The sequence below is a fragment of the Mustela lutreola genome, chromosome 4 (assembly GCF_030435805.1).
Source record: "Mustela lutreola isolate mMusLut2 chromosome 4, mMusLut2.pri, whole genome shotgun sequence".
In the NCBI taxonomy this organism is placed as follows: domain Eukaryota; kingdom Metazoa; phylum Chordata; class Mammalia; order Carnivora; family Mustelidae; genus Mustela; species Mustela lutreola.
In genome coordinates this window covers 20,640,248-20,649,341 of record NC_081293.1, presented here as the reverse complement: position 1 = coordinate 20,649,341, position 9,094 = coordinate 20,640,248, and the positions used below count along the sequence as shown (strand labels likewise).

General features: G+C 33.4%; 1 pseudogene; it reads left to right on the top strand.

Moving 5' to 3' along the window:
- The first annotated feature begins 6,925 nt into the window (after window positions 1-6,925).
- LOC131830274 (peroxiredoxin-1-like) lies at window positions 6,926-7,606 on the top strand (annotated as a pseudogene).
- The last annotated feature ends 1,488 nt before the right edge of the window (window positions 7,607-9,094 follow it).

Below are 9,094 nucleotides of genomic sequence, written 5' to 3'. Positions count from 1 at the left end.
CGGTCCCTTCTCCATACAATAAATGCCATTAGTGACTAAAATCTTCTATTTAATTATTTTATTTGAGAAAGAAGAGTTTCCACTCTCCCTACACTTATTCTACATCTCTGTCACAATTTTTACCATTTCCTTCTATTGTACAAAACAGAACTAAGAATATGCCAAAATATGAATCCCTTAACAATCATTCCCCCAAATGGTTCCCCTAAATAAGTTTTATCATTCCCCACCATAAGGATCACAACTACCTGATTATTAGAACTTTTGGTAGTAGTTATGGTTTGAGATATCTTGAAGAATTTTAAGTTTAGTGAAAACTGAAAATTATGAGCCTATTGAAAAATCTGGACACTTTTCATATGGTAATTGACAAGAGGATCAATGTAAATTTACTAAAAAAAAAAAAAAGAAGAAGAAGAAGAAGATCTAGCAGAGCTAAGATCACAGTAAATGCTGAAGGTTCATAGGATGATTACAGAGTCAATGTGAAATATTAGACCAATTAAATTATTCTGCCACACAACAAACAGATCTTCTCATGCACATGGCAAACTTGAGACCCGTTACAAGTGGAAGGAAACAAATACTGACTCCCTTTAATAAGATGTCTTAAACTCAGAAATTGCAAAAATGAATATATATCACTTCATTTTTAGAAAATTTGTATCAAAATCAGAGAACGCATTTTCCAGGAAGGGTGGAGAAAATACCTTTAGCTGGGATGAGTTGTTGAATTTCATAGCCACTACAGTCTATCTCGAATTCTAAAATTAAGAATTCTCCAGTGAAAACTGCCCTTGCTTCCTTTCATGAAAACAAAGTATGTTGGAACCAATACAAAAAGAATTTTAAAAATTTTAAAAATCATACAAGACCAATCTTTTGAAGTCTTACAGGCGTGGGTTTTGGAAATGATACTGTAAAGAAGAGGAACATTTTTAATCTGCAACTCTATCAGGGATCCTGTGTCCAGAATACTCTGTAGTATCAGAATAATATACAGAAGATCAGCCTGGGACTCGGAAGGCTGAATTCATTGCCCACTGAAGAGCTGAATGACGTTATAATAAATCACTTTACTTCTCCAAACTTCACCTTCCTGAACATGATTCTTGGAGTAAAAGTACCTGTCAGACTTTCTTCCCAGAATGATGGTCAATTTCAAAACCATGAGAGAGTATAAAAATCCAAGAGAATTTAATGAATTTTCTGAAAAATGAAATTAAAAGAACATTGGATCTGTGGCTATTACTCTATTTCCAGAGACCTCTCTCACCTCTCAGAAGGCAAAATGGTCTAGTTTTATCCCAAATAATTGACGTGCAGTTTACACATGCACAATATGCCCGACTCATAGTCCACCATACCTGCAATTGATATAGATTTGCTTTTACATAATGAATACTCAATAATACTCCATGAAAAAGCCGACTTTTATTGCCACCTTTGATGTTCTGTTGGCTTGCATCCTGAAGGTTCTTTTACAACACCTGCAAAAACCATCTATCAATGATGAAGCTATCTAGAGAAAGAGAGTGAAGAGAATATACTACTTTTTCAAAACCTCTCCCCTGAATAATTGACACGCTTATAGATGTCATGTTAGCGCAATAATAGTAACAAAACCATTTTCTGATAAAACAGATTTGCCTAGAAATTATTAAAATAATAAATCATTAACATAATAAAAATTATTATCAGACACACTGGGTCACTTATTGGTCCACAGCTGAGACGGGCCGAGCATCCATTTCCATACATATTTGAGACATGAGGTGGGGCCCATTTAAGCCTATAGAACACCATGCTATCCAATAAAAATACAGATTTTTTAACTACTGACTCATGCTACAGAACCATAGATTTGTTGGAGAAATTCAAGAAAATATTGGTCTCAAGATTTTACCCAGAACATCCACTTATTTTGTGAAAATGAGTAAAAATTGAAACTTACCACCTAAAATCTGTTACTGATAATCCCAGAGTATCCTATAGTTATTTACTCTATTTTGTATCAATAGGAAGACATAGAAATATGGTGGTTAAGCATAAGGATACCCTGTTTTGAATTTCAAATGTGAAAATTACTGTATGATATTGATCTTACTAGCTCCTTGACTTTTCTAAAACTCAGAAATTCACTTGAAAATTGAGAATTATTATATTAAACTATTTCAAGATTATTTAGGAATTAAATTAATTCACACTACCATTGTGCCTATTTAAAGCTGAAGTGCTCAATGAAAACTAGCTATATTATTTTCATTTTTATTGTTTTATCATTATGTAATATCATTCTTAAAGATGGTGAATACATTTCTCCTTTCTCCTTCCTTGATATCCTCTCTCAAAAACTGTGTCATCAAATTTACAAATACCATAAAGTTTAGAGAGTAACCAATAATCACTTTAAAGTGAAACAAAATGAGCAAACCATAAAGGATTTACTGATTTCTCCTGAGTTACTGTGACAATCTCAGGACATGATGATAGCTGTTCTGGACCTGGCTCTGCCACTAATGCCCTCATCCTTGGGCAATTCTCTTAGATTTCCTCAGTTTTGCTTTTTTTTTTTTTTTAAATGGAGAAAATAATGTAGTTCTTTCTCTCTTCACATGACACCATTAAAATCTAAAATCTATGGGAAGAATCCTTACCAATTTAGCCAGTCTTATTTAGTATTCCAAAACCTTTATCTAGTAATATCATTTTTAAAAAATATTTCCTAAAGGATGACCGACTGAATTAGAAAGAAAGAACACAAAAGCATAACCTATGGAAAAAAAAAAAAGTAAAGATGGAATTCATGAAAATTCAAAATTTGTGCTCTTCAGAAGACAGTGTTAAGAAAATAAAAAGACAAGCCCCAGATTCTGACAAAAGATTTATATCCAAAATATACAAAGAAATTTTACAAATCAACAATAAGAAAACAAACAACCTAATTTAAAAAATGGACATGAGATCTGAACAGATGCATTAAAGAAGATAACATGGATGGCAGATAAGCGTATTAAAACATTCTCAGCATCATATGTGATACTAAGAGAACAATAAGATGTGGTAACACACCTATTAGAAATGCAAACATGAACAACACCAAAGGTGGCCAGGATATGGATCAAAGGGTGTTCTCATTAATTACATTTGTATATCATAAAAATTTAGAAAATTATTGGACATTTTGCTATTTGCAGTTGACTAATACTTTGAAAAGACACCTTACCTATATTTTAATACATGTCATCTTTTTTTAAATTAGTAGACTTTATTTTTTAGAATAGTTTTAGGTTTACAGAAAAATTAAGCAGGTAGTAGAGTTCCCAATAAAACCTGGACCCTCCCATTTTCTCCATTATTAACCTCTAGTATTAGTTTCATACATTCATAAGAAAATAATGCATGAATATTGATATATTATTACAAAATAATGTTCATAGTTTATATTGGGTTAATTTCCTGTTGTACCATTTGCAGTACCACCCATTAATTGTGGGTGGTACTGCAAATGGTACAGTTTAGAAGACCAAGCTAAGCAGTATCATCCTATAATCCAGCAATCACACTCCATGATATTTGCTTAACCACATGAACTGAAAATTTACGTCCACAAAAAAACCTGCACACTAGTGTTCATAGAAGCTTTATGCATAATTGTCAAAACTTGGAAGCAACCAAGATACGCTTCCATAGGTAAATGGATTAACTATGGTACATCTATGCAAAACATATTACTCAGTAATATTAAGAAATGAAACTAGCAAGACACAAAAAGAAAAATGAAACTAGCAAGACACAAAAAGAATGGAGGAAACTCACATGCATATAGCTAGTTAAGGAAGCCAGTCTGAAAAGAGTGCATGCTGTATGATTTCAACTATATGATGTTTCCGAAAACGCAAAACTCTATAGAGACAGTGAAAAGATTAGTGTTTGCCAGAGTTTAGCAAAAGGGAGGGAGAGATTAATAGGTTGAACACAGAGCATATTTAGGTCAGTGAACTGCTCTGTAAAATACTATACTGCATTTTTCAAAACCATACAACTGTACAACAGGAAATTAACCCAATATAAACTATGAACATTATTTTGTAATAATATATCAATATTCATGCATTATTTTCTTATGAATGTATGAAACTAATACTAGAGGTTAATAATGGAGAAAATGGGAGGGTCCAGGTTTTATTGGGAACTCTACTACCTGCTTAATTTTTCTGTAAACCTAAAACTATTCTAAAAAATAAAGTCTACTAATTTAAAAAAAGATGACATGTATTAAAATATAGGTAAGGTGTCTTTTCAAAGTATTAGTCAACTGCAAATAGCAAAATGTCCAATAATTTTCTAAATTTTTATGATATACAAATGTAATTGCATAATAGGCTTCCAAGAAAATCAAATTCAAAAATATCAAATTATTCTTTGAGTAAATGTTTAAAATAAAATACAATTAGAAGCTAAAACACTGTCCTCTTTTATAATCAACTATAAGAACATAAACACATGTGCACTGCCTGGAAGTGATAGAAAAATTAAGCCAGTTGTTTTAGGATTGTAAAATTTTATATTATAAAAATCTTAACACACAATAAATTAATGTTATAATGAAAATTTCCTTCTAACATTTTATTTTTAAGTAATTATAGACCAAGGAACTTCAAAAATAGTAAGCAGTCCTTCTTAGATTTTTCTCACAGATGAAATCTTATATAACATTAGTACAATATCAAAAACAGGAAATTAGGAAATATAGATACAATATTGTTAACTATAGACCTAGCCCAATTTTTACTATTTTTGAGATACACTTTTTTGACGTGTGCATGCATAGCTCTATGTAACTTTATGCCATGAGTAGATCCACATATATAATCATAATCAAGAGCAGAACAGCTCCAAAATCACAGAGGAATTTGTGCCACTACTTGCTACATATTAGCATTCCCTGTGCCTCCACTCCTGCCTTATTTACTGTCAAGTACTAATCTCTTTTCCATCTGTATAGCTTTGTCATTCCTGAATATGATAGAAATATCATCAAACAATATGAAACCTTTTGTGACAGATTTTTTCATTCGACATGTTTTTCATTCGACAGGTTTTTACAGGTATAGATAATTGTCTTTATGGCTGAATAGTATTCCAGTGCATAGATATCTAGAATTTAGTCACCTCTCAAAGACATGTGTGTTGTTTCCAGATTTTGTTATTACAAATAAAGCTGCTTTAGACAATCACATACATGTTTTTGTGTAGTAATCAGATGGCATGAACAATCATGACCTCTTTTACATTTGTATCCACATGAATTTTTATTTATCTTGGATAAATGCCAAAGAGCATAATTTCTGGATTATATAGCAACTGTATGTTCAGTGTTACATAAAACTGCTAAGCTATTTCAACAGTAGCTATACAGTTTTCTACATTTAAGAGCAATGTATAAAAAAATCCAGTGTTTATCTCATGTGGCTTTAATTTGCATTTTCCTAATGGCTAATATTTTAAAATATATCTTTACATGTTTATTTTCCAACCACATCTCCACCTTTAAAAGTTTTGCGGTATTTATATTTTGTAACAAAAATTGCATATACTTAACTTGTACAACATGGTAATTATTTCGCTATGTATATGGATATCAAATTAAGGTAGTCAACCTAATTAACATTATCTTCTCAGATATCATTTTTGGTGGGGGTGTACATGAAATACAGTTTCTTCGCATATTTCCAGTGTTCAATACAGTATTAAGTACAGTCACCATGGCAGTATGTAAGATCTCTGGAGTTATCCATCCTGTATAAATTGCAACTTTGTGCCTTTTGAACATCTTTTCATTTCCTCCACCTATCATCCTCCCAAACCCCTGCTAAACCAATCTACTCTGCTGTAAGACTTTTAAGATTACACATACAAAAGATACAGTATTTGTCTTTTTCTTTCCTATTTTACTTAGCACAATGTCCTCTAGATTCATCCATATCATCACAAGTGGCAAGACTTCCTTCTTTATTACAGATAAATATATCTGATGTGTGTGTGTATACATTTATCCATTCATCCACTGATGGACACGTAGATTGTTTCTGCACTCTCACTATTGTAAACAATACTGCAATAAACATGAGTGCATATATCACTTTGAGATATTGACTTTCTTTGAATATATATCCAGAAGTAGTATTTTTGAATCATACAGTAATTCTATTTTAATTTTTTGAGGAACCCCCATGATGTTTTCCATAACCTTTGTACCAATTTACATCTCTACCAATTGTATAGTAGGGTTCCCTTTCCTCCACATCCTTACCAACATTTGTTATCTCCAGACATTTTGATAACTCTATCCCAGCAGGTATGAAATATCTCATTGCAATTCTAATTTGCATTCTCTTGATGATTAGTGATGCTGAGCACCATTTCATGTAGCTGCTGGCCATTTGTAGGTCTTAAGAAATGTCTGTTCAGATATTTCACCCATTTTTCAGTTGCATTTTTTGGTTGTTGGTTATTGAGCTTTATAAGTTCTTTAAATATTTTCAATATTAACACTTCAGCAGATACATGGATTACAAATACTTTCCAATTTCATAAGTTTCTTTATTTTGTTGATGGTTTCTTCTGATGCATGGAAGATTTTTAGTCTGATATGACCCCACTTAGTTTTGGTTTTGCTTCCTTTGCTTTGGGTTGCAAATTTAAAAATTATTGCCTAGGGGCACCTGGGTGGTTCAGTCAGTTAAGCATCTTCCTTCAGTTCAGGTCATCATCCCAAGGTCCTGTAATCGAGCCCCACATTGGGCACTGTACTCATTAAGAAGCCTGCCTTTCTCTCTCTCTCTGTCTGCTACTCTCCCTCTCTCTTTCTGTCAAATAAAATCTTTAAAAAAAAAAAAAACAAAACTGTTTAGGCATCTTCTTCCTGCCTTGTCTTCTGCGTTTTTGTTCGTAGAGCGGCCAGTAGCAAGATGTCTTCAGGAAATGCCAAAATTGGGCATCCTGCCCCCAACTTCAAAGCCACGGCTGTTATGCCAGATGGCCAGTTCAAAGACCTCAGCTTATCTGACTACAAAGGAAAATATGTTGTGTTCTTCTTTTACCCTCTTGACTTCACCTTTGTGTGTCCCACAGAGATCATTGGCAGGGCAGAAGAATTTAAGAAACTCAACTGTCAAGTGATTGGTGCTTCTGTGGATTCTCATTTCTGTCACCTGGCATGGATCAACACACCCAAGAAACAAGGAGGACTGGGACCCATGAAGATTCCCTTGGTATCAGACCCCAAGCGTACCATTGCTCAGGACTATGGAGTCTTAAAGGCTGATGAAGGCATCTCGTTCAGGGGCCTCTTTATCATTGATGATAAAGGCATCCTTAGGCAGATCACTGTAAATGACCTATCTGTTGGCCGCTCTGTGAATGAGACTCTGTGACTGGTTCAGGCCTTCCAGTTTACCGACAAGCATGGGGAAGTGTTCCCAGCTGGCTGGAAGCCTGGCAGTGATACCATCAAGCCTGAGGTCCAGAAGAGCAAAGAGTATTTCTCTAAGCAGAAGTGAGCGCTGGGCCATTTTAGGGCTGGGCTGTAGTGGGTGGCCATGAAAACAAAATATCTTTTGTACTATTGTTATGCTTAAAACACAAGACTTTAGACTTCATGCAGATGTGGTATGGGATGGGACAGGCCATTCCTGCAGGGACTGGGGAGTCCAGCCTTTCTTCTCTGGAGAGAATGGCCTGAACTGTGTTACAGGGCAGGCTAACTGTGATTTCAGTAGTAGGGCAACACTTTTGATCTTCTGTTGTTTCTATTAAACTTGAACTGAGAAAAAAAAAAAATTGTTTAGACCAATGTCCGTATGTTCATGCCCTAAATTTTCTTCAAAAAGTTTTATAGTTTCAGGTCTTACATTTAAATCTTCAGTACATCTTGAGGTGATTGTTGTATATGTGCAACATTGGTTCCAGTTTCATTTCTTTGAATTTGAAAGATAGATATCTAGTTTTCACAACACCATTTATTGAAGAGACCAATTTTTCCCACCGTGTATATTCTTGGCTCCTTTGTTGAGAATTAATTGGCCGTATATGCATGGGTTTATTTAGGAGTTCTCTATTCTGTTCTATTGGTCTATGTGCCTGTTTCTATACCAATACCATATGGTTTTTATTAGGATAGCTTTATAATATAGTTTGATATCAGGAAGAGTGATGTCTCCTGTTGTGTTCTTCTTTCTTAAGGTTACCCATTTGGGTTATTTTGTAATTTATGGTTGTTGTTTTTTTTTCTATAAGTGTGGAAATTGCCATTAGAATTTTCATAGAAATTATTTTGACTCTAGATAGTTTTATGGAGAAAGGACTTTTTTAATTTTTTTAATTTTTTATAAGCATATAACGTATTAGCCCCTCGGGTAGAGGTCTGTGAATCGCCAGGTTTACACACTTCACAGCACTCACCATATCATATACCTTCCCCAATGTCCATAACCCCACCACCCTCTCCCTACCCTAGAAGGGACTTTTTAAAAAAGTTCTTCCAATCATGAACACAGAATATCCTTCCATTCATATGTCTTCTTTAATTTCTTTCCTCTATGTTTTATACTTTCCATTATGTATATATCTCATCTCCTTGGTTAAATTTGTTAAGTATTTATATTTGATGCTATTATAAATAGGATTGTTTCTCAATTTTTTATAGTTCATTGAAAATGTATAGAATTTATTTATAGAATTTATAGAATTTAACTATACATTGAAAATGTATAGTTCATTGATAATGTATAGAAATGCAATTGGTTTCTATATGTTAATTTTGTATCCTCGAACTTCACTGAATTTCCTAGCTCTAATGGGTTCTTTTGTGGAGTCTTTAGAGTTTTCTATGTAGATTGTATCATCTAAAAACAGACAATTTTACTTCTTTCTTCACATTTTGGGTTTTTTTTTTTTTCCTTCCCTACCTGTTCTGGGTAACATTTCCTACATTTAATACAGAAGGTTAACAGGGGGCATCCTTGTTTTATTCCTAATCTGAGAGGGAACTTTCAGCTTTTCATCACTGAATATATTAGTTGTGAGATTT